Below are 27398 nucleotides of genomic sequence, written 5' to 3' on the forward strand. Positions count from 1 at the left end.
GCCCTAGTGGTCGCATGTTTTCCATGTGTACTTCATTTAGACATTAAGAGTGATACTATAAGCAAAGCGGGAGATCAAAGAATAGTTTGCCTGTCAGACTTATGAAGAAGTGGAGAATTTATGACCAAACCAGAGACAGGACACGCAAAAAGTATCTTTTGGATTGCGTTCAAGAAAAATAAAGTGCACAAAGAAAACGAATGCTATAAAGAGTAGAAGGATAACAGAAATCAGGGAAACAATTTTAGTAGTCCCTGTTTGTGCAAAAGGACTCATTTCTCAATAAATAGAGAACTGAATCAAGTTTCTAGGAATATATTATTCCCCTACTGATAAATTATCAAATGATATGAACAGGAAATTATCAGATGGAGAAATTAAAGCTATCGGTACTCATATAAAAATGTTCTAAGTCACTGTTTATTAGAGACATATAAATTTCAAAACTCTGAAGTACCACCTCACTCTTACCCCACGAGGAAATATGGCAGAAAAGGAAAATGATAAATGTTGAAGATGAGGCAAAAATTGATACACTTATGCATTGCTAATGGAGTAGTGAACTGAACCAACACTCTGGTGTGCGATTTGGAACTCTGCACAAAAGGCTATAAAACTCGACATTGTTTTGTATCTAGAAAAAGCATTACTAGGTCAACATCTCTAAGATATCATAAAGAATAGAGAAAAGAACCCACATGTACAAAAATATTTATAGTAGCTCTTTTTGTGGTGGCAAAGAATTGGAAATTGAGGAGATGCCCATCATCTGGGGAATGGCTGAATAAGTTGTGGCATATGAATGTAGTGGAATGCTATATTTTTTTGATAAGACATGATGAGCAGGCACATTTTAGAAAAAAAACCTCAAATTCCCAAGGATTGATGCCTAATGAAGTGAGTAGGACTAGAAAATATTGCACACAGTAACATCAAGATTATTTGATGATCATCCATGAATGAGTAAACAATTCAAAGGTCTAGTGATGGAAAATGCTAACCACATCCACAGAGTGATGCATGGAGCTTGAAAATAGATTGATACATATATTCTCCTTTTTTTTTGTTTTTGTCTTTTCTTTCTCATAGTTTCCTCTTTTGATTCTGACTTTCTTTCACAACATGACTAATGTGGAAATACATTTGCCATGATTGTACATATATAACCTACACATATTGCTTGCTGTCTTGGGGAGGGGATAGGAAACAGGAGGGAGGTGTAAAAATTTTGAACTGAAAGTCTTACAAAAATGAAGCATGAACACTATATTTACACATAAGTAAAAAAATTAAATATTAAAAAGAAATTAAACTTTAATTTGCTTTCTTTCAATTGCTAAACTGAGAAAAGAATACACACAACACAGAAACACACACACAGGCAAACACACATCAAGGTGATCAAATGATATGGAGACTCAGAAACTTACAATTAATTTTATATTAATATGCACAGACTCTCCCTCAATCAACTGGATTCATCTTCGAATGCCCTTAGATATTACAGAGAGAATTACCAAGACAATAGTAAGAGACAGAGTGGTTGTTAAGTGAGTTTTAGAGATGTCATGTTTATGTATTTGACATTTTCAAATGAGGAAATATGTTTAAAAGTTTTACTTTTTGTTCAAGGTTGGTTCCTGTGTGCATTGTCACTGAACACACAGAAGAGAGTTCCAGTGACAGTGACGGTGAGATTCTCCCCTTTATTTTGATACTTGCTAATGTTATCATATATTATTATAACAACCTAAGCTAACAAAATTTCTTCAGAATAACATGTATTGAAGAACTCTTATCTAAATGAACACCTCAATGACCACAGTTATTTAACTGACTTAGGATATTTTGTTTTTGTTTCTTTAACGTGTGCACTTACATTTGAACAGGTCTAAATGTATTCCTAAAAACTCCTCCCCACCCCAAGTACTGGCACGAATCTCATAAAAGTAGCAAGGAGAGTGTAAAGTGTCCATTCACATCTATCTTGGGGGCAGGGAGGGAATTTAGAGGGACATTCGATATGGCTGAGAATTTCTTTAAAAAGGAGCAAATATTAAGGTGGAAAAACAAACAAGTTTTTTTTTTTTCAATGATTACATAATTTGTATGTTAAGTAATATTCGTACCTCCATGCCACCCACCTCCACATCTGGATGTGTTACTTAGCTCTTTTGCTGTCACAGAGGACAGCCTTCACGACTGCTGTAGCAATGCATTATACAATACAATGTACAATATTTGGAATAAATATTTAAAAAAAAGCAAATGTACAAGCAGAATCCTGAAATCCGTTGTAGAACATTGTAGATATTTGCCTTCAACACCAATGGACTGTTCATCATCTTCATCGTTTCAGTTTTTAAATCCTGAGTCAAGAGTCAAAAAAAACAAATCAAAACAAATAAACAAAAAAATATATTAAAACTATGCTAGCCTCATGTCATTCACTGGGTAATTATCATGACACACCCCTTTTTGACAAAAGTTATTTATTTATTGTTTTATTTGTTTTCAGTCTGTTACAATCACTTCCATATATCTCAGATTTTTTTCCCTTTCCTCCCCCTCCATCTCCCCTAACTCCCCCCTCCCTTCCTCAGACAGCATACAATTTTATTCAGGTTCTACACATACATTTCTATTAAATGCATTTTCACCTTAGTCATGTTGCATAGAAGAATTAAAATGAATGGGAGAAATCATAAAAGACACCAAAACATAATGTAAAAGCAAATGATCTACTTCATTCTGTGATCGAATTCCATTGTTCTATCTCTGGATGTGGAAAGTATTTTGCCTTAAAAAACCATCCGGAATTTTTTAAGTCCTTGCATTGCAATGAAGTCTACCAGAAAAATTCCTCACATACTATGGGTTTTTTTGTGCACCAAGTTCTCCTGGTTCTGCTCTTTTCACTCACCATCAGTTCATGTAAGTTTTTGCAGGCCTCTCTGAAGTCATCCTGTTCACGATTTCTTACAACACAATATCATTCCTTTACATTCATATACCACAATTTATTCAGTCATTCCCCAATCAAGGCTATCCCCTTCATGTCCAGTTTTTGGTCACCAAAAAGAGAGGTGCTATAAACACTTTGTACATGTGGGAAGCTTTCCCATTTTTATTTTCTCTTGGGGATAGAGTCCCAGAAGCGATATTGCTGGATCAAAGCATGTGCAGGTTTTTGGAGCCCTTTGGGCATAGTTCCAAATTGCTCTTCAAAACGGTTTGATCAGTTCACAGCTTCATCAACAATGGATTAGTGTTCCAACTCTCCCACATCTTCTCCAACGTATATCACCATTGTCATGTTTTGTCTTGTTAGCCAATCTAATAGGTGTGATGTGGTATCTCAAAGTTGTTTTGATTTCCATCTCTCTATTCAATAGTGATTTAAGGCATTTTTTTCATATGACAATAGAGAGCTTTAATTTCTACTTCAGAAAACTGCCTGTTCATATCCTTTGGCCATTTATCAGTTGGCAAATGATGTGTATTCTTGTGCATTTGGCTCAATTCTCAACACATTTTAAGAATGAGGCCTTTATCACAGACACTAGTTGCAATAATTCTTTCCCAGTTTTCTGCTTCCCTGTCTATCTTGTTTGCATTGGGTTTGGTTGTGAAAACCTTTTCAATTTAATGTAGCCCAAACTATCCATTCTGCACATCATAATGTTTTCTATCTCTTGTTTAGTCCAAAATTCTTCCCTTCCCCATAAATATCATAAATACACAATTTCTTGCTTAGTAATTTGTTTATGCTGTCAATCTTTATACGTACATCATGCATCCATTTGGAATTTTTCCTTGCATATGGTGTCAGGCATTGGTCTATGCCTAGTGTCCGCCAAACTGTTATCCCGGTTTCCCAGCAATTTCGTAGAACAGTGAGGTCTTATACCAAATGCTGGGGTCCTTGGGTTAATGAAACAGTAGATTACTATATTCATTGAATGCTTTGTCTTGAGTACTTAACTTATTCCACTAGTCTACCCTTCTATTTCTCAGTTCATACCAACTGATTTTAATTGTCACACACTTTTGCAAAAAAAAAAAAAAAAGAAGAAAAAAATTTAAAAAAATCCCCAGGAGACTGTTCATTTGGAAGCATTTGAGGTGGAAAATAGAGAGCCCAGATTTATCACACTCTTGCTTGTTGATCCACATGACCCCAAAACGCTGAGCAGAAATTGCAAAGTCTGTATGGAAAGCCTAAGGGACCAGTGCAAGAGAGTGGTCTGGCCCTAGCCCAAGGGCAGAAGAGTGGGGAAGGGGCAGAGGAACTTAACACAGCCATAGCAGCAACAGGGATAGTTGCAGTCACTGTTTTGGGAACCTTATGCCCACAGGCTGTGAGGGGATGGAGAGGCTCATAATACACAACCTACCCTTACTGGAAGCAAGAACTAAGTAGACAAAGAGCTCAAAAATCAAGTAAACATTTGGGGAAATGAGCAAAACCAGAAACAGTTTCCAAATATAGAATCTCACTTTGTTGACAAGGAAGATCATAACACGCAAACAGTAGAACGCCAAGGCAAAGTTCCTCAATTCAAAGACTAAAAGAAAATTATGAATTGGTCGTAGGCCATGGAAGAACTGAAAAAGAATTTTAGAAATCAAGTAAGAGAATTGCAGCAAAAATTGGGAATAAGAATGAGAGTGATGCAAGAAAATCATGAAAAACGAGTCAACTGCGTGGTACAGGAGCCGCCAAAAATGTTGAAGATAATGACATGTTAGAAGTAGATTAATTCAAATAGAGAAAGAGATCCAAACATCCAATGAGGAGAATACTTCAAAAAGCAGAATTGGCCAGATGGAAAGGGAAGCACCAAAGTCTAATGAAGAAAATAATTGCTTCATGATTAGAATGGTGTAGATGGAAGCTAATGAGTACACAAAAAATGAAGAAATTATAAAACAAAACCACAGGGATAAATAAATAGTAGACAATGTGAAATAACTAATTGGAAAAACCACTGACCTGGAAAATAGATCCAGGACAGACAGTTTAAAAAGTATGGCATGACCAGAAACCATGATAAAGAAAAGATCCTAGATATCATCTTTCATGAAATTACCAGGGAAAACTCCCTGATACTCTAGATTCACAAGGTAAAATAAATATTGAAAGAATCCACTGATTACCTTGTGAAAAAGTTCTGGAAAGAAAAAAATAACTCTCAGGAATATTGTAATCAAACTTAAGATTTCCAAGGTAAAGCACAAAGTAATGCAAGAAGCCTGATAGAAAAAATTCGAATACTGTGGAAACACAGTCAGGATAAAACAAGATCTAACAGCTTCTACATTAAGGGATTAAAGGCCTGGGACTAGGATATTCCAAAAGGCAAAGGAGATAGGATTAAAACCAAGAATCACCAACCCAGCAAAACTGAGTATAATATGTCAGGGGAAAAGTGGTCATTCAAGAAAATAGAGGACTTTCAAGCATCCTGAATGAAAAAAAAAAAACAGCGCTGTATAGAACATTTGACTTTCAAACACAAGAAAGAAGAGAAGTTTGAAAAGATAAACAGGAAAGAAAAATCATAAGGGACTTGCTCAAGTGGAACTATTCACATTCCTGCATGGAAAGATAATATTTGCAACTCTTGAAACTTTTCTCAGTATTTGGGTAGTTGGAGGGATTATATACATACAGACAGAAGGCAAAGGGTGAGTTGAAGAGGAAAGGATGATATGTAAAAAATAAAATTAAGGGACGAGAGAGGAATTTTTGGGGAACAGAAAAGGAGAAATGGAATGGAGCAAATTTTCTCTTTCAGAAAAGAGGCAAGAAAAATATTTTCAATGGAGGGGAAAAGGGAGTAGGTGAGAGGCAAAACGTCAAGCTTACTCTTATCACATTTGAATTATGGAGGGAATAATATGCACACTGAATTTGGTATGAAAATTTATCTTGCAGTATAGGAAAGTAGGGGAGAAGGGGATAAGTGGGGTATGGGGGATGATAGAAGAGAGGGTTAGTGAGAGGAGGGGGTAGTAAGAAGTCAACACTTTTGGGGTGGGACAAGGCCAAAAAGGGAATAGAATAAATGGGAAGGCAGGACAAAATGGAGGAAAATATAGTTAGTCTTTCACACCATGACTTTTATGGTCGTCTTTTGGCATAACTATACATGTATAAGGTATATTAAATTGCTTGCCTTTTCAGTTAGGATGGGTGGAGAGTGAGGAAGGGAAAGAAGGGGGAATTCAAAATTTTTAAAATCAGTGTTAAAAATTGTTTTTACATGCACTGGAGTAATAAGAAATACAGGCAATAGGATATAGAAATATATCTTTACCTACAATAAAATAGAGGAGGTATGGATAATGGAAGGGAGAAGTGTGACAGAAGGGAGGGTAGATTGCGGGAATGAATAATCAGAATACACGGTGTCTTGCAGTGAGGCAGGGGAAAAACGGGGAGAGAATTCGGAACTCAAAATCTTGTGGAAATGAATGGTGTAAGCGAAAAATAAGTAAAGAATAAATAAATAAATTAAATAGAAAGAAAATTTGATGCCATATCTTCTCCATGTCATCCCAGTTCATGACAATAGAATGTTCAATGGGATACTTCAGCGTCAAAATACCTCTCTTTCTCTGGGGCTCATCCCCCATGTATCTATCTTTCTGGCACATGCCCATCATCACAATCTATTGTCTGAGGCACCTTACAATGGAAGGGAAAATAGCCCAAGGGGCACCATCTCCTGCGAAGCAAGCATTGCATATTTCAGAGACATTGTCAAAAATGAACACAGCCATATCATCATCCATTGTGAACCTTGAATTGGAAAGTTTAAACTGTTAAGAGAGAAAACATGTGGTGTTCCTGCTAGTGGCGAGGGGTAGGAAGGAGGCAAGTGCACCCTGGGTAGAAGAGTTCACAGCTACTTAGGAACATTTCAAAGGACGAATTCATTTACAGGAACATTCAGTAGTCCCTTTGTCCCATGCCAATAGTGCCCTTTCCTCATGATCTCATAAGAATTGTCACAAGAGGACCTTTTTGTTTTTGTTTTTCTTCAGTTCTTTTACTCATGTCTGACTGTCATGACCCTCTTTGGAGTATTTGGGCAGAAATACTGAAATAGTTTGCCATCCCCATTTTACTGATGAATGTCTAAGGCAAACAGGGTAAAGTGACTTGTTCAGGTTCTAACAACTGTTAAGTGTTTGAGGCCAGATTTGAATTCATGGAGATGAGTCTTTCTTACGTGAGGAAAAGCACACTATCCACTGTGCTTCCTAGCCCCCTTTTTATACATAACCCTTTATCATCAACATATCCCAAAGTCCCAAATTATCACAAGTAGAGCTCCCCCTTCCAAAGTTTTTCACTGTAATTTGTTGTTCAATGCTAAATACTGACTATTCCTCCTCTGTTTCACTGTGAAATGAGTATACTTTTCTATGGACAGCTGTGGATAGATTTCTGGGTCTGAAATCAGAAAGATTCGTCTTTCTCAGTGCAAATTAGGTCTCAGACACTTATTTGTGTGACACTCGGCAAGTGTTTCCCTGGTAGCCTGAGTTCCTCATCTTAAAATGAGTTGGGGAAGGAAATAGTAAATCACTCTAGTATTTTTGCAAAGAAAATCCCAAGTGGGGCCAAGAAGATACCATGTACTACCTAAACCACCAGTATCACATGCAAAACAAATGTTAGTGTATCAGACAGAAAACTATGAAATTCATCAAAAATTTAAAAAGTAGAATAGTAGCTACTTGTGGACAACTGCTGTAAACTGAGACATCTTTCCTTACTTAATACCACTGTCGAAGTTGAAGATTTGTATGTATTCATGAAATGAATTCTTATTCAATGGAGGAGATGCAAACTGAGTTAAAAATAGATCACATGGAAAGGTCTTAGAATTCAAATCATTTTCACATTAGAGGCTTTTATGTAACTGGTATTACTCATTTGAATTCATGATAAATTTTTTGTCAGGCAAGGGCAGGAATGGTGGTGAAGGGTTATAAAATACTGGATCTGCATCAGTAGAAAGAAAACCAGATGTGGTACCGCCATCACTGAATCACGAAATTGCCAATCATCATCAAGGTGTGGCCTTCTAGAATTGCCTGGATTTTTATTGTCCTGTTTAATGTTTTGTGTGTACACATTTGAATTCTTTGTATTTACAGATGACAGAGGGATGTGGTGGAGAAACCTCACTATCAACACAGAGGAGGAGAGTGAAATCTCCTACCGACAAAGAAGGTAACCTTCCATTTTTGCCCATTACTTCATTAAAATTAGCCTTGTAATGTTCATCACGATAATTTCCTCATGCTTCCTAACACCTTGCATTCTGATTACTCCTTTCCTCAATGTACCCTCCCTTCTATCATACCCCATCCTTCCCTTATCCCCATCTTCTCTCTTTACTTGTAGGGCAAGATAAACTTCTATACCCCATTTCCTGTATTCCTTATTTCCAATTATATGTAATAAAAATTCTCAACGTTCTTTGCTAATACTTTGAATTCCAACTTCATCCCCTCTCCCCCACCCTCCTCAGCCTCACTGAGGAGGCAAGAGATTCAATACAGACTAAATATGTGCTGTTTTGCAAAAGACTTCTATAATAATCATGCTATGTAATAATAATTTTATTGCCCTCTGTCCTACTCTACCCCCCCTTATTTTCCGCCCACAATTGACCTTGTACCTTCTCGAAAGTGTTTATTTCTAGTGACTCCCTTCTCCCATTTGCCCTCCCTCCTCACATTCCCCTCACCTCAGTTTTCACCTTCTCTTCTACTTTCCTGTGGTGTGATATAAATTGTCATGTCAAATTTAGTGAGCATATTTTTCCCTCCTTCAGTCACGTGTGGAGAGAGTGGCTTCATTTTTCACCCTTTCCCCTTCTCCCTTTTTTCCTCCATTGAGCAAGATTTTTCTTATTTCTTTTATGAGTTATAGCCTGCCCTATTCCATTCTCCCTTTGTCTTCCCAGTTTTTTTCCTTCCTTACCCCTTGATTTTCATTTTATTTTATTTTTTGTGTGGATATTATCTCTTCTGATTCAACACACCCTGTACTCTCTATGTATATATGTGTATGTGTGTGTGTATGTACAATCTCTCCATCTAACCAAATACTGAGAAAAAATTCAAGAGTTATAAATATTTTCTTTCCATGTAGTAATGTAAACAGTTCAGCTTTAGAGAGTCTTTTATGATTTTTCTTTCCTGTTTACCTGAAGCTTGCTCGGATCTGCTCCTTTCAGTGCCGCATGGCCAAGGCAGAGCTGGGCTCTGCACCACCTCTGGTGTTTGACAGACCTTTACCATAAATCTGTCAGGTCACTCTGGGATAGAAATCTCCTCCACTCCACTGTTCTGCAGCTTCTGCTGCTCTAGAATTTGTGGAGAGATCTTCTTTACAAGTATTTTATGGGCTGTGGGGGTAAGAGCTAGCATATGATCATCTTTCTACTCCACCATCTTGGCTCAGCTCCCTGAAACGTAATACTTTTAACCCTTGAAAATTTTATCAGTTTTGGGGTAGTTGGAAAGATTGTACATATATGCATATGTATGTATGTATGTATGTACAGCTAGTGAGATCAAGGTGAATTGAATGTGAAAGGATGATATCAAAAAAATAAAATTAAGGAGTGAGAGAGGAATGTATTGGGAGGAGAAAGGGAGGGGTGGAAGGGGAAAATTATCTCTCATCAAAGAGGCAAGAGAAACCTTTCTTCAATAGAGCAGAAAAGGGGGGAGATCAGAGGGAAAAAGTGATGCTTACTCTCATCATATTTTACTTATGAAAGCAATAACATATACACTCAATTTGGTATGAAAATGTATTTTACGCCACAGGAAAGTAAGGGAGAAGGGGATGAGTGGGGTGGGGGATAATAGAAGGGAGGGCAAATGGGATGAGGTAGTAATTAGTAGTAAACACTGCCAGGCCTAGAGGCCTGTGTGGGCTACCCGAGTCTTCTTACCTCACCTCCGAGGTCTTCGGTTGGCCAAAACCGGATGCTCATATGAGAGAAAGGATGTTCCAGAGTCAAACAAGGGTTGAGCTTTATTTCAGGGTCTCGGTTACAAGTGCAGGGGGGGTCTTCCTTAGGAGGAAGAGGGGGAGATTTCCTAAGGAGGCTAAGATCTTAAGGGATTGGAAGTAGAAGTACAAGCAGGGAGAGAGGGGGAGGGGAGAGAGGAAAGAAGAGAAGCGGAGCCTACTGTCCTCTTGGCTCCTCACGTGCTAAGAGAGCTTTCAGGCTTCCTCAATCCTACTTAACCTTCAGCCACATAGTTTGCATCTGAATACCGTGCTGTTAGATAACAATAGTGTGCCCAGATCCGGGACAATCTCGAGGGTGGGGAGATCTCTCTCCCATCACGTTTCTCACGGGAAGAGGCGGAATTACTCGAGATAGCTCGGTTCACCTCGATTCCCTGCCGTTTCCTGGGGGGGTCTCGTGAGAGCTCTAAGATTTAGAAGCTCCCACCTTTACGTGCCCGAGACTGTCCACACGGAATTGAGCTTCCAATCCCAACAAAACACTTTTGAGGATAGACAAGGTCAAACGAAAGAATGGAATAAATTGGGGGCAAGATAGGATGGAGGGAAATATACCTAGCATTACACAACATGACAATTATGGAAGTCTTTGGCAAAGTCTACACTTATATATCCTATATTGAATTGCTTGGCTTCTTAGTGGGGATGTATATGAAGGGAGGACGGGGGACAATTTGGACCTGAAAGTTTTAGGAATCAGTGTTGAGAATTGTTTTTCAATGCAACTGGAAAATAATAAATACAGGTAATGGAGTATCGAAATTTATCTTGCCCTACAGGAAAAGAGAGAAGATGAGCATAAAGGAAGAGAGGGGTGTGATAGAAGGGAGAGCAGTTTGGGGAAAATGGTAATCACAATGCATGCGGTTTGTGGCAGGGGAAGGAGGGAGATAAGAAGAAAATTTTGAACTCAAAATTTCGTGGAAATGAATGTTGAAAACTATAAATAAAAATGAAAAATAAATAAAAAAAAGAATGCATTAATGAATTGAGACGGGTTGCAGAGCCAGGATGTCAGAGTAAAGGCAGGGACTTGCCTGAGCTCTCCTCCCAAGTAGCTTTAAAAATAAGTCTAAACAAGTTCTAGAGCAGCAGAACACACAAAAAGATTGAGTGAAATATATTTCCAGGCCAACACAACTTGGAAGGTCACCAGAAAAGGTCTGTTTCACCAGGCTAAGAGCAGAGTATACTACAGGACACACTGTTCCTGCACAGACTGGACCTGCCAAATCTGGAGGAGGCCTTGTGACAAAATTGCTGGAAGTAGTGGCAGTTTCTGTAGGTCCTGGCACAAAAGTATAACTTAGAAGGCCAGTAGGAAGGGTCTGACACACCATGGTACCAAGTCAGGGAAGCCCAGTATTTGTCCCAGCAGCAAAGCACAGGCACAGCAAGTCAGAAGCAGGTCAGGGGCATGACTTAAATGGCAGTGGCAGAATCCGTGGCTCTCAGCCCACAGATTTGGTGATGGTGTAGAATAAGTCCTCAGAAGAAGAATACAGGGATCTCTTTTGAGCATTGAAGAAGAACTTTGTTGCTTTGCCCATTTTGGATACATGTGGAACTCCTCTGTGGCTGTTACACATTAAAAAGGAGCACTAGCATAGCAGACCTTGCAGCCAAAATAAAGGGGTATATCCTCATAGTTCCAGGATAGAAAATGAAGCTTGTGGTCAATCAATCACCAGAGCAAAAGCCAGGAAAGTAGAAAACACCTCTCCCTACGTTAGTCCACCTTGCAGATCTAAAAATTAACACTAGTCACTAGAAGTATCACTGAAAACAGCTTCACCAAACAAAACTCCTGTAGCTTGTGGTAGTTCACCCTCCATCCTGGAAGGAGAAACACACTATAACAAACAAGAGAAAGTCTGATATTAGCTTGGAATAATGAACAAAAAATGGAAAGCAAATAAAAAAGACAGACTGACTAGAAAGAGTTATTGTGGTGACAAAGGTGATCAAAACACATAACTCAGAAGAAGATAGAAAACTCAAAGGTCCTATACCCAAAGACTCCAAGAAACATATGAACTAGTCTCAGGCCATAGAGGAGCTCCAAAGGCATTTTAGAAATCAAGAAAGAGGAGGAAAAGAAACCCTGGGAATAGAAACGACAATGATACCAGAAAAGCATGAGAAAAGTGTCAAACAGACTAGGCCAAATGGCAAAAGAGGTCCAAAAAGTCAATGAGGAGGGGAATGGCTTAAGTAGAATTTGCCAAATGGAAAATGAGGTCTAAGAACTCATTGAAGGATAATTCCCTAAAAATTAGAATGGAACAAATTGAAATTAGGGAAATTAAGAGAAATCAGGAAATGAGAAAAAAATTAAAGAAAGAATAAAATAGACGACAAAGTGAAAAGTATCATTGCAAAAATAAATGACTTGGAAAACAGATCGAGGAGAGACAATATAAAATCAGTGGACTTCCTGAAAGCCCTTACTAAAATAACGAATAACACAGAAATCAACTTTCTACAATTTTTCAACGAAAACTCCCCTAATAATCTAGAACCACAAGGTAAAAAGAAATAGAATGATTCCAACAATCACGTCAGGAAAGAGATCCTAAAATAAAAATGCCAGGAATATGACAATTAAATTTCAGCATTCCCAGGCCAAAGAGAAAATATGGCAAGCAGCCAGGAAGAAACAAAATAAAAAGATGCTGGATTTTCTAAGTATATCATCATGTCATCTTCAAAGAGTGATAACTTGGCTTCTTCTTGGTCTATTCTAATTCCTTCAACTTTTTTATCTTGTCTAATTGCTACAGCTAACATTTCTAGTAGCAGAGTGAATAATAGAGGTGATAATGAACATTCTTGTTTTACCTCTGATCTGTTTGAAAATGCATCTAGCTTATCTCTTTTACATATAATGCTTGTTTACGGTTTTTGGTAGATTATGTTTATTATTTTATGGAAAGTTCCTTTACTTCCATGCTCTCCAGTGTTGTTAATACCAATGAGTGTTGTGTTTTGTCAAAAGCTTTTTCTGCATCTATTCAGATAATCATCTGGTTTCTGTTAGTTTTGTTGTTGATGCGGTCGATAACGTTAATAGATTTCCTCATATTGAACCAGCCCTGCACTCCTGGTATGAATCCTACCTGATCATAATGTATTATTCTCGTGAAAAGTTGCTGTATTATTTTGCTAAAGTCTTATTTAAAATATTTGCATCTATATTCATTAGAGAAATTGTTCTATAATTTTGATTCTCTGTATTTTCTCTTCCTGGTTCAGGTATCAAAACTACATTTGTATCATAAAAAAGAATTTGGGAGGACTCTTTCTTCTCCAATTTTCCAAATAATCTATGCTGTATTGGAATTAACTGTTACTTAAATGTTTGATAGAATTCACTTGTAAATCCATCCGGCCCTAGAGATTTTTTCCTAGGGAGTTCATTGATGGCTTGTTTAATTTCATTTTCTGAGATGGAGTCATTTAAGTATTCAGCTTCCTCTTCTGTTAATCTGGCCAATTTATATATTTTTTAAATACCCAGCCATCTCATTTAGATTGTAGAATTTATGGACATAAAGTTAGCCAAAGTAATGTGTAATTATTCTTTTTAATTTCCTCTACCTCGGAGGTGAGTTTGCCCCTTTCATATTTGATATTGGTCATTTGATTTTTTTCTTTCTTTTTTTAAGTCAAATTAACTAATGGTTTACCAATTTGATTAGTTTTTTCATAAAACCAACTATTAATTTCATTTATTAGTTCAATAGTTTCCTTAATTTCAATTTTGTCAATCTCTCCTTTGGCTTTCAGTATTTCCAATTTGGTATTTTCTTGGGGATTTTCAATTCGTTCTTTTTTTACCTTTTTCAGCTGCATGTCCAAGTCATCGATCTCCTCTTTCTCTATGTTATTCCTATACAAATTCCTATAGGCATTCAAAGATATAAAACTTCCCTGAAGAATTGCTTTTGTAATACCCCTTAAGATTTGGTACCTTGTCTCATTATTGTTACTCTCTTGAATGAAGTTGTTGACTGTTTCTATGATTTGTTGTTTGACCCACTCCTTCTTTAGGAATAGACTATTTAGTTTCCAATTGAATTTTGGTTTATCTTTCCATGGCCTTTTATTACATATAATATTTATTGCATTATGATCTGAGAAGGATGCATTGATTATCTTTACCTTTCTGCACTGGATTGTAAGGTTTTTATGTCATAGTAAATGTGCCATGTACCACTGGGAAAAAGGCGTATTCCTTTCTATTTACATTCAATTTTCTCCAGAGATCTATCATAGCTATCTTATCCAGAGGTTCATTTCCTTCTTTAACCTCTTGCTTGTTTATTTTGAGGTTAGATTTACCTAGTTCAGAGAGGGGGAGGTTGAAGTCCCCCACTAATATAGTTTTGCTGTCAATTTCGTCCTTGAATTCTACCAACCTCTCCTCTAAGAATTCGGATGCCATACCACTTGAAGTATACATGTTTAGTAATAATATTGCTTCATTGCCTATGGTGCCTTTTACCAGGATACAGTTTCCATCCTTATTTCTTGTGATTAGATCTATTTCCCTTTTGCTTTGTCTGAGATTAGAATTACTACTCATGCTTTTCTTACATCAGCTGAAGCACAATATATTCTGCTCCAGTCTTTGACCTTTATGCTGTGTGTATTCATCCTTTTCAAATGTGTTTTAGTAAAAAACAAATTGTTGGATTATGACTTTTAATCCACTCTGCCATCCATCTCCGTTTTATGAGAGAGTTCATTTCATTCACATTCACAATTATGACTACATTCTGTGTCTTTCCCTATATTCTCTTTCCCACCGTTTGTGCTTTAATTTTCCCTTCTCCCTTCCCCTCCTCAATAGAGTTTTCACTTTTGAATTCCACCTCCTGAAATCTTTTCTTCCTTCTTTCAGCCCCTTTCCATTTTACTCCTCTTTACCCTTACTACTTCTTCCCTCTCTTTTAGCTTCCCTTCCCCTTTCTTTCCACTTCCCCTCCTACTGTGTATAGAGCTAGTTAGATTTAAATACTTAATTAGGTTTATTGTTCTCTCCTTGAACCAAATGAGATGAGAGTTGATCTCAGACAGCGCACGTCGCCCTCCCTTATCTCTCTCTACTATAAAACAATTTTCTACTTCTTCCTGTGATTAATTTACCATTTCCTGCTTCCTTCTTTTCACATCTGTTGCTGCAATGCCTTGGCATGCCTAAATTACATTATTATCATCACATCATTTACTCTATAAATGTTCTCTCTGTCTATGTATACCATTTTTATATTTCGTGATAGATATGCAATTCTCAAGATTAAGAAGTGTCATCTTCCCTTACAGGGAGGTAAATAGTTTGCCCAAATTGAGTGACAAGTTTTTCTTTTCCTGTTTACCCTTTTATGCCTTTCTTGAGACCTGCATTTGAAGATCAAGTTTTCTACTGAGTTCGGGTTTTTCGGTCAGAAAGGTCTGGAAATCCCTAATTTCACCGAACGTCCATCGCCTTGTCTGAAATATTATGCTAAACTTTGCTAGGTAATTGATCCTTGGTTGTAGTCCCAGCTCCTTTGTCTTAGAGAATATCATATTCCAATTCTTTCAGTCTTTTAATACAGAAGCTTCAAGGTCCTGTGTGATCCTGACTCTAGCTCTTCGATATTTGAATGTTTTCTTTCTGGCCGCCTGTAGTATGTTCTTCTTCACTACATAGTTCTGGAATTTGGCAACAATATTTCTTGAGGGTTTTAGTTTGGGATCTCTTCCAGAAGGTGAACTGTGGATTCTTTAAATGAGTATTTTCCCTTCTACATGTAGCACTTCTGGGAGTTTTCCTTGATGATTTCATGGAAGATATTGTCCAGACTCTTTTTATCATCCTGTCTTTCTGGTATACCAATAATTCTTAAATTTTCTCTGCTAGATCTGTTTTCCAGGTCAGTTGTTTTTCCAATTAGATATTTTACATTTTCTTCTATCTTTTTATTTTTTAGATCTTCCTTGTCTGATTCTTGCTGTCTCATAGAGTCATTAGTTTCTACTTGTCCAATTCCAATTTTTAGGAAATGATCTTCAGTTAACATTTGCACCTCCTTTTCCATCTGTCCAGTTATTCCTTTTTAAGGAATTATTCTCTCCAGTTAGTCTGTATTTTTCCTTTTTCATTTGTCCAATTATCCTGGTTAGGTTTTGTGCTTCCTTTTTTATTACTTCAATTTTCCTTTTTAAAGAGGTTTTCTCTTCATAGAATTCTATTTTCCTGCTTTAAAAGTCATTGTCAAGTGAGTGTAATGAAATACTATTGTGCTACAAGAAATGATGAACAGCAAGACTTTAGAGATACCTGGAAATACTTATATAATCTGATGCTGAGCGAAAGGAGCAGACCCAGGAGAACTGTGTGCACAGCAATGACCACAGTGTGAAAGAGTTTCTTCTGTTAGACTTGAAACTTCATTGCAATGCCAGGACTTAAGAAAATTCCCAATGGTCTTCTAAAGCAAAATACCTTTGACATCCAGAGAAAGAACTATGGAATCCAATTGCAGAATGCAACAGATAATTTTTTTTCCACATATTACATTTTGGTTTCTTATATGATTGCTTTCATTCATTTTAATTCTATTCCACAGCATGAGTATAACGAAAATGAATTTAATAGGAATGTATGTGCACAACCTCCATGAAATTGTATGCCATCTCAGGGAGTGAAGGGAGAGTAAGAGGGGTTAGATTCTCAGAATTCTCAGAAATTTTTGATGAAAAGACCAAGGGTAAACAGAAAATTTGCCTTTCAAATACAAAACACGCACAAAAAGAAAAACAGGAAAGGGAAAATTTACGGGAATTGATATTGTAAAACTGTTTACACTCCTGCAAAGGCATATAATATCTGCAACTCATAAGACCATGCTCATTATTAGGATAAGTAAAAGGAATACATAGGCACAGAGGGAATATGTGTGAGTTAAATATGAAGAGATGATATCTAACAATACAATTCATGGATCAGAATAGATTGTACTGAGAGAAAGAGGAAAGGAGTGGTTAATTGGGGCAAATTATTTCACGTAGAAGAGTCAAGAAAAAGCTTTCACACTGGAGGGGAAGATGGGGCATTTAAACTGCTGTGAAGGCACTTTATTCTCATCAGAATTGACTCAAAGTGGCAATAACAGGAACTTGGGTACAGAATAATAACTTCTGCTAGAGGAAAGTCAAAGGGGAGGGAGATAGGTGAAGGAATGATGATAGAAATTAGGGCAGATTGGAAGAATGGGTAGTCCCCAGCAAAATACTTTTGAGGAAGGAGACAGTGAAGTTAGAGAATAATCTACAAGCTGAGAGGACAGGAAGTTGTGTAACACAGTTAACAGTAGTAATTTTAAAAAGTGAAGCAAATTTCTCTGATAAAGGCCTCTTTTCTCTACCATATAGAAAGTGTGTCAAATTTATTAAAATAAAAGACATTCCCAAATTGAGAAATGTCAAAAGATATAATAGTTTTCAGATGAAGCAATGAAAGCTATCAATAGCCATATGTGTGCATGCACACACACACATATGTATATTCCATTTTAGCTCACCATTTATTAGAGAAATGCACATTAAAATAATTCTGAGGTACTGCCTCTTACCTATCACTTCCCTGATGTCATGAGCATCTTTGAAAATTAAGGATGAACACAAACTCTGAGTAGACAGAATGGCCTACATGGTGCCTTCTCTCCAAAAGAAGGTGAATTTTCATATCCAGAAGCTGCCCAGTTAATTTGCGATGCATTTTCTAGATTCCTTTCCTCTCCTCTCCCCTGCAAACCTCTTTTCTCTGATCCTTTCCCTTTCCTGTCCTTTCCATACACTTCTTTTCGTTCCCTTTCCCTTTACCCTTCCCAATTCAACTTCCCCTTCATTTCCCTTTCCCTCCCATCGCTTCCCTTCTCTTCTGTTCCCTTCCCTTCCTTCTCCCTAGTTTCCCCTAAAACTTATGACACAGTGCACTCTGAAGCATAGGAACTGAAGAAGAATGATTCCCTGCCCAACCTCCACTCAAATTTGAAATTGAAGAGATGTCCATCAACTCGAGAATCACTGAACAATGTGTGGTATGCAATGCGGATGAAATACTACTGTACAATAAAATAGTGAGCAAGATGCTTTCCGAAAAGACTGGAAGAAGTTGCATAGACTGATGAGAAGTGAAATGTGATGGGTCCAAAATAACACCAATATTGTAAGATGATCAGGTGTGAATGAGTTAGCTATTCTCACAATACTATCATCCAAGACAATTCTGAAGGACTTCTGATGACAAATTCTATCCATTACCAGAGAAAGAACTGATGGTGTCTGAATAGAGATTGAAGTATATTTTTCTTACTTTCAAAAAAAAGGAATGAGTTTGAGAAAATTGGAAACTGAAGGGACATCCATCAATTGGAGTACAGCTGAGTCAATTGTGGTATATATATATATACATATAGATAGATAGATAGATAGATAGATAGATAGATAGATAGATAGATAGATAGATAGACAGATAGATAGATATAGATAGATAGATAGATATAGATATAGATATATATATAGATAGATATAGATATGTAGATATATATAGATATAGATATATATATAGATATATATATAGATATATATAGATATATATAGATATATATGTAATGGAATACTCTTGTGCAGTAAGAAATGATGATCAAGCAAATTTTTCCTTTTGGTGTATTTCTTCTTTTGCAACTCGGTTTACTAGTGAGCAACTGCATATTACAACCTAGAACAAATTCCTTATGATTTCAGTAAAAGAGAAGGTAGGAAAGGACAATAATTAGGAACTCAAAACCCAGTAAAATTGACTTGTAAAAATATCATTATTTTTACATATAACTGAGGAATTTTTCTGGGAGTTTTAGTATTTCATTGAAATGCATGGAGTTAAAAACTTTCCAATGCCATCTTGAGGCAAAACATCTTCCACATCTAGAGAAACAACTATGGAAATGGATCTCCGACAGAAACAGACCATTTTCTATTGTATTACGCGATGTTTTGTTTTGTTTTATGCTTTCCTTCATTCACTTTAATTCTTTTACGCAACGTGAATTAAGTACCAATGTACATAGGGAATCAATATAACATTGTATACAGTCTCAGAGATGGAGCGCGGAGGGAGCCAGGAATAAGAGGAAGAGGGTGGAAAAACATCTAAGACATATGCACGTGATCATCGAACGCTGAAAACAAAGAAAATAATTCAATATACAAAAAGGAATGAGTTGGGAAAAAAATTGGAAATTGAGGGGATGTCCATGAATTGAGGAACAGCTGAATAAATTGTGGCATATGAATGTAATGGAATAATACTGTGCAACAGAAATGATGAGCAGGCATATTTGTCCTTTTGGTCTGCTTCTTTTTTCTGCAGTTACGATTCCTAGGGAGTAATTGCACGTATAAAACGTAGAGCAAATTGCTTGCCATTTCAGGAAAAGAGAAAGTAGGAAAGGAGAAAAATTTGGAACTCCAAACCCAGTCAAACATACCTCTTAAAATTATTTTTACCTATAATTGGGGGAAAATACTAGTAAAAGAAAGGTATGATGGAACTGCCAAGCAAATAATGTAGTGGGGTAATGACAGACTTGAGACTGGAAAGTTGCCTAGGGTGGTAAATATGGCTGCAGTGATAGAAAGAACACCCAGATAAGGAAACTCCTTCCATTGCCTTTGGCCACCTTCTCAACACATTTTAGTGTTAGATGTTTACAGCAAAGAAAGTATACCAGAGCATTCAAGTTGTATTTACATAAGTATCTATGTTAGGCAGCGATAGGAGAGCGTGAACTCTGTTCTTGCTGACTCAGAAACGGGTGCTTACTGCCCCAGAAAATTGTGGTAAGTAACTTCACTTGTTTGAACTTCTGTTTTCTCATCAGGACAATGAGGGGGTCAGACCAAATAGCTTGTTTCTTTGTTGTCTCCTGTCAAGCTCTAGAATACTACAGAATTCTGGCAATTTCTGTGAAAACCAATATCTTCTCTCACACAAGGACAGAGTAATACCTGAAATCCCAAACGACTCTTTTCATTTTCTCCCCTTTCAATACTGAGTAGCAGTTTTCACTCTTTGCCTTCACTAGCAACTACTTTGAATTTTTTCAAATCATGATTTTGGTCAATACTGGCAAGACACTGATAACGCTAGCGAACAGGACAACTCCTATGGCTCGTCAGACATATGTTCAGAAAACGAAACTAGTTTTTAGAGATATGTAGCCTGCCTCAACCATTACCATTGGGAGTTCTTTTCCAGGGATGGTCTAGAATGTTAGAGTCATAGTGGTAAAGTCCTTTCTCAAAATTGCTGATTTGTTTATTAGTTATTTTAAAACCAAGACTTCATTTGAAATGTATTTACTTGCTTTTCTAGGAAGCTCAAGCTGTGCCCAATAATAGACTTTATAGAAGAGCCCATGTCTATTATTAGTGGTGAGTTTCTTCACTTTTTGCTCTTGCTGATTTCACTGTATACAGAGTTGTTGGAGGAATTGTGAGATGAAAACCAATTTTAATGCAGTAGATTCCTACCAGTAACAGCCTAATCCAGTGAATGATTTCAAAGTGGCATTTTTTGAGAATTTCCCCTTGCAAAAGAATAACAACAAATAACTGTTAGTCACCAACTTAGGAATATTAAACAAGGACAATCCATGCTTTGTAAGCTCCAAAGGGCACTCTAATGCCCCCACGGAAGAGTCTGTCACTGCCGCTGGCAGAAGAGTTACTCTTACATGATCATTTCTAACTTTGCACCTGAAAAATGAGGGGATTGCTAACTCGGGGTGACCAATACCACCTAGAAAATAGATATCATTGTACTTTACTCTTGGTGCCTAAGGCACTTTGTTGATTCTGTTCAATTACGACAGAGATTAAGGAGATATTTGCAGATTACTCCAAGAAAATTCTGTTCTTAGTGCTATATGTGTAAAGACTGTGGCTTTCTTTATCTTTCCTTCCTTACTTCTCCTGAAAGATTCGATGTCTCCTACATGATTGCTAAACAGATTTTCCTTCATCACGCGAAGAAAAACCTGGGTTACACAATGATGAGAGAGAAAATTTTATCTTTCAACCGTGTTTTACCTTGGGAATTACCTGTCCTTGTCATGCTAGTTATGATGAGAACTGACAAATCATTTCCTTGGGGGGATGTAAAGAGGGGTTGTAAAAACCTCTGATGATAATCATAGCTAGCACTAATGGAAAGCATGAAGGTTTGCCAAGAGCTTTACCTGAGTTATCTTGCTCTACTCTCACAAAAACTTAGGTACGACACCATTCTTACCTCAGTTGTATAGGTATGGAAAGAGGTTGAGAGAGGCAAAGTGAGTTGCCCACAGTCTTAAAGCGAGTTACTGTGTAAGGCTGGAATTGAAGTTAGATGTTCCTAACTCTTAATTCAGTGCTCTGTGCTACTGCATCTCTGAAAGAATACTTTTATGTCAAGAATTTTAGATGAATGTCATTTGATATCTAGAATTGTTGGCATAAAAAACTCACTGGGTTCCTATGGCAGTTATCAGACAGATGACCACTTTTAAAAATGGTTATTTGTGAAACTTTAATTCCCTTCTGGGTTCCCACACTTACGTGCACTCCTATTCAGTGTTGTCAATCCACACTATTCTCCATAAGGGATCAATTATCCAGCCAACTGAGTCTAGGCTTAAAAGAGTCAATACTTGGGAATATGGAACAGCCTGAGCACAAGTGATGCACCTCCCTACCTGTCATTTCTGAGGTTACTTATGATGAGCATCATTCTAATGACACTGTTAACTTGGGGTTAGGCTACTTGAATTTTATGCTGACCAATTAGTGTTGGAATCACTCAAATGCAGCTTTATTGGTGTTCAGCTGGCACTGGAGAGGGAGGAGGTAAAAATTGCTTTGACATAGATCATAGATGGTTAGTATGAATAAGGCTGTAGGTCATAGAGGTCAGCCACCTTATCTTGTAGGAGAAAGCCAGTTTCAGGTGGCAGCTCTCGCTTGCAGGTACTATTAGAATATTTTTCGCATTTCACTCACTCCTTTCTACTTACTCTTAGACATAATAAATCATGAAAAAGGAAAAATGTCCTCAAAAGGGAAAATCAGTCAAAAGAGAGGAATATTTTCCTTCTCACGGTAAGATCCTTAGGGCTCTATAACAAAATTCAATTGATCAAAGCTGTTTTCTCCCTGTTTGATTTGAACTCTTTGGTACCTGCAGGACCATATCCACTTGGCTCCTTTCTGTATAGTCCTCTTAACCACAGAAAATTTTTCTGCTGTGTTTATGTTGTTCTCCTATGATCCATTACATAAAAGAAAGACTATGAGAATGCTGAGGACTGATCCAGGTCCCAATCTTAACTTTGCCAGTTTTCACTATGAATGTAAACTCTGTTAAGTAATTTATCCTCAGTAGGCCCCACTTTCCTCACCAGGAATAAAGACCGAGTAGGACTAGATGATACCCAAGTTCCTTTTCTGATTTGACGGAAATATTTGACAAGCCTTTCAACTTCTAGGAGAGGGTCCAGGGAGGCCTTCTGGTTATGTGCATGAAAACAATAGCAATTCATGTGGAAAATTGGCCAATAGCAATAATTGAGTAAATATTTAAGAATTTCCTTTGAAACAGAAGATGAATTTTCTATCAATGAAATAAAAATATTTGCCATTCACAACCACACACACACACACACTGAATGGCCCATATATACATTCAAATAAACACCCACTCAATATACATACATCTGTGTACACATACACACTCTGACTCTTACATTTGTATGCAAACATTTTACTCACATAACCATACAAACATAAACACCTTCACAAAAACACATGTATTCAAAAAACACCTAAAATTGGATGCATACGTTCACATGACTATCCACATATAAAAACCTACTTGCATACAAATTCATATACAAATACACACCTAAAAACACACAGTTATTGTACAGCCTTCTAGATCTCATTCTCCTTATGTAAGGTTAGCAGAGTTCTCCTATGGGTAATGTAGACATAATCTGATTGTATTATACATGGAACATTATAAATAAGAAGAAATGAAAGAAAATAAACATTTCCCTTACCTTGTATTTCAGATGTTTCTCCTGGAAATCTGGGGAAAAAAAACACAAAAAGAAAAGCCATTTTTATCAGATGCTGACAGGTATTTTCATCTTTCCTCTTTATGAATATCATTTTTCTTCAGTTCTTTACATTCACATTCATTGAACTTTCTCATGGGTTTGGCTGATGGAAAAATTCCATCCAAAACTCACAGGAGTGCAACAAATTTCTATGGAAAATTTACAGACAAATAGGAGAAGTAGGAGGCTGCGAGTTTTCAAGTATAAGACAGTTTTCCATATCACGACATACCTAAGCTTACATGCATATACACATTTGAGTTCACTCCTTTATCCTCTTTCTAAACTTCGACAAATACAGACATTCTCGGACAAATTTGTCACAACCTTTTCTCACAGCTTCATCTACTGAAATGTTACCAAAAATATGGATTTTTCTGTAATGTGTTATCTTTAATTATCCTTGCATCATGATAGGAAAACAGTTCTTTTTTCTTCTTTATTGTTCCTGAGAACCAACTATGAATTCAGAAAATATGTTGTTGCAGACAGGACATCCAGAAGTTGTACAATTTTTTCATGTGTGACTCTTAGAAAGTCGTGGAAAACCCAGAAATAAAATGGTAGGAAAGTACAATTTATCCTCACGATATTGTTAAGAAAATTTAAACCCATGGATATTCTCATTCGAATTGATCAGTCACTAATGAGCAGTCAATATTCGTTTAACAAGCACTTCCTATGTGCTAAACTCAGAGCTAAGTGTGGGGCATGCCAAAGGCATCCTTTGCCCTCAAGGAGCTTATAGTCTTATTGAGAATACAATGGGCAAACAGACAGGCAATACCAATTTATATGAAAGGAAAAGAACAGATAGGATAGGTGGGTAGCTGTGAGAAGTCAGGATGACTCGCCTATGTTACTCAATGAATAAAATAATGCCTGCACACTTTTCAGTATGGAGAGGTTTATGATGCCACGATAGTCCCTGAAGGCCTTTGGCAGATGAGGTGAGGGAGCAAGGTGTTGTAGCAGAAGGGGTGAGAGATACTGTGCTCGATCCAGGTCAAGAGGCCAGACTGGCAACTCTCCTCGACACAAGTGGGGCTATTATGGGGGAACAGTGCTTCTCTTCATAAAGAAGTCTGGAGGTCAGGTGAGCTCAAGCACCACTAAATGAGAAGTGCATGAAAATCTAAAGTATGAGCTAGCAAACTTTGCAGTAACCATATATGCTGGATTGACAAAGCTGGAAAGATTAGCAAAGAGGCTGGTGACAAAGAGCAATGTAACCAAGAAAGGAAGTCAATAGCATGATGATGGTGGCTGGCATTAGGCTAAAACAGACTTCACCTTCTCTCTCTATCCACAGGTCCTTCTTTAGCTTTGAAAATGAAAACTGATGATCTTTTGTAACTCTGAAAATGAGTAAATGAAGTGCTCTGAATTGTTCTAAGTCCCCAAATCCAAAGGCTTGTTCCTGACTGTCTCCTGTCTTCAGGTCTTTCACCCTCCAAGTTGTCCCTGAGTGGCCCAACAAGCCCCAAGCCTACAGGTGACCCCCTGGTGGCTGTCCCCCACCCCGTGACCTACGCTACCCCATAGCCCCAAACCTGTCCCCCATCCACACCCGGCTTGGGCTTGGGCCTCTGCATTGCTTCCTAACCCAAGTACTTTCACGACCCTGGAGGGTGGGGCCTTGCATACGCGTCTCCGGCAGCCCCCTGGATGCCCCTTCTTACTGAGGCAGAAGAGGAGAATGAGGGTCTGTCCTTGGGGTGGGGAGCTAGAGGAAACTGCTGTGACTCCAAGGCAGAGCACACGGGACCTAGAACCAGCTAGCTGGCCCCCAGTACCCCTGTCCCCAGGCCCTTTTGCTCGGGATCAAAGGTGTGTCACACAGGGAGGGATCGTTGGGGCCAGGGGGCTGGTAGGAGTAAGTCCTAGTAAGTCCTTATTATATGGATTTCAACTATGGGAGGTCTGAGGGCTCAGGACCATGAGCTGGAACTCTTCCTGGTAGGAGGGGTGGATTGAAAGGTTTGGAAGAAAGCTTACCCCTATTCCCGACCTGCCGCTGTGGCCTCTGCCCAAGTAAGTGGTTCCCTAAGGTCGGGCCTTGTTGTCCTGGCTTGTGTGGCCTTCCACTTGGTTCTGAATGCCAAGGATTGCACGTGCAGGAGCGAGGAGCTGTGCTCACCTGAGTCCACATCCCTTGTTCTGGGCCTTTTCCTCAAGCACAGATGCCTCAAGAATGAAGGATGGCCTGCAACACCTCCACTATTCCCTCTCTCCCACTCAGTCCCTTGAAGTTCATGTTCAAGGCCTGCAGGTTCTATTCCCCAACCCACGGCTTCCTGAGTAACACCTGATGCCCCCAGAGAATCAGACACTAGGTTGGTCCTGCTTTTGGTTGGACCCACTTTAACCCCCCATCTGGAGCACTGACACCTTTTATAACACTGGTGCAGTGCTTGTGCTTGGACCTCAATTCCCAGATCCCTTTTCTCCCCCACTTCCAAACGTTGTCACTGACAGTTTTATCACCCCCGAGCAAGCCCCTTTGTAACAAATGATCTTCCCCTGCTCTTTCCAGTTCTGGGGGACAAGCATTCACTCACACCTCTGAACTCAATTTGGCCTGTCGCAATTACTGACCTGGCAGGGAGTCTTGAGACCAGAATTTAGAGCGGGGGTGGAGTTGGGACAGAGGAAGGGAATGGAATGGGAGAGGGAGGGAGAGTGGATGCTTATGGAAACTTATAAGACATCACAAATCACTCAAAAAAGGAAATGTGAAATATCTCATGGGGAAAACAACTGACCTGGAAAATGGATTCAGGACAGATAATTTAACTTTTCTGGACTCAGTTAAAACTATCATTTTAAAAAATGCCTGTATATAATTTTTCAAGAAATTATCAAGAAAAATTGCCCTTGATATCCAAGAACTAGGTGGTAAAATAGTAACTGAATGAGTCTACCAATCACCTCCTGAAGCAGATCCCCAAAGGAAAACTACCAGGAATATTATGGCCACATTCCAGAAGTCTAAGATCAAGAAGAAAACACTATTAGCAACCAGAAATAAACAATTTAAAATATTATGGAGCCACATTCAGGATTACACGAGATTTATCAGGTCCTACATTAAACGACCAGAGGTATTGGAATATGATCTGCCAGAAGGCAAAGGATCTTGGATTACAAACAAAAATTAAATTACTTACCAAGCAAAACTGAGCAGAATACTTCAGGGGGACAGCTGGTCATTCAACGAAATAGAGTACAATTATACATTCCTCATGAAAAGACCATAGCTAAGCAAAAAATTCAGCTTTTAAATATACGAATGAAAAGAAGCATAAAAGGTAAGTAGAAAGAGAAAAAAATAAGGCATTCAATAAAACAAAATTAAACTCATTGTAATTTTTAATGGGAAGAGGGTGCTTGTAATTCTTAAGAACCGTAATACTATTAGGGCAATTAGGAGCAGTATACTTAGAGGGTGTGAATTTAAGTTGATAAGATGTGATAATATAAAAAAAAAATTAAGAGGTAAAAAAGAGGATTGACCTGGGATAAGAAGGAAGGGAAAGGTAGAATGGGGTAAATTATTTCAAATGAATTAGTACTAAGTAACTATTGCAAAACAATAGGAGCAAGGAAAAAATTAAAAACAAGGAAAAATGAACGGAGGGAAATACAAAGTAATCCTTACCGTGAATATGAGTGAGCTGAAGTCACCTAAAAAATTGAAGCACATAGCAGAGAACATTAAAGACTAGAACAGTACAACATGCTGCTTAGGAGAAACAGTCAAAACAGTAAGATAGAAATTAAATAGAAGGGGATAGAATAGTATAGATCATATTTCAGCAGAAAATTAAAAAAAAAGCAGGGTAGCCATTAAAATCTCAGAAAGAAGCAAAGCAAAAATAGATCCAATTATAAGAAATGAGGAAAAAAACTATATCTTGTTAAAGGTAACAAAAAATCAAGAAATAAACTCATATACTCTTAATTTATACGCATCTAAATTTCTGAATTAGGGGGCGGAGCCAAGATGGAAGAGTAGAAAGACTCACATACACATAGCTCCGAACCCACAGCCCATAGAACATCTGTAAAAAAGAACGCCCAGCGAATTCTGGAGCAGCAGAGGCCACAGAACAGTG

The 27398-nt window shown here is 37.8% G+C and overlaps 1 long non-coding RNA gene across 1 annotated transcript; it reads right to left on the reverse strand.

Annotated features, from left to right (window-relative positions):
* Window positions 1-2265: 2265 nt before the first annotated feature.
* On the reverse strand, window positions 2266-26511 carry LOC140506071 (uncharacterized). The gene is made up of 3 exons (XR_011967762.1): window positions 26451-26511; window positions 23221-23249; window positions 2266-2369 (listed from the first exon to the last, which is right to left on the reverse strand). It is a non-coding gene; the product is annotated as an uncharacterized lncRNA (long non-coding RNA).
* Window positions 26512-27398: the final 887 nt, after the last annotated feature.

This window comes from Notamacropus eugenii, chromosome 1, assembly GCF_028372415.1.
Source record: "Notamacropus eugenii isolate mMacEug1 chromosome 1, mMacEug1.pri_v2, whole genome shotgun sequence".
NCBI lineage: Eukaryota > Metazoa > Chordata > Mammalia > Diprotodontia > Macropodidae > Notamacropus > Notamacropus eugenii.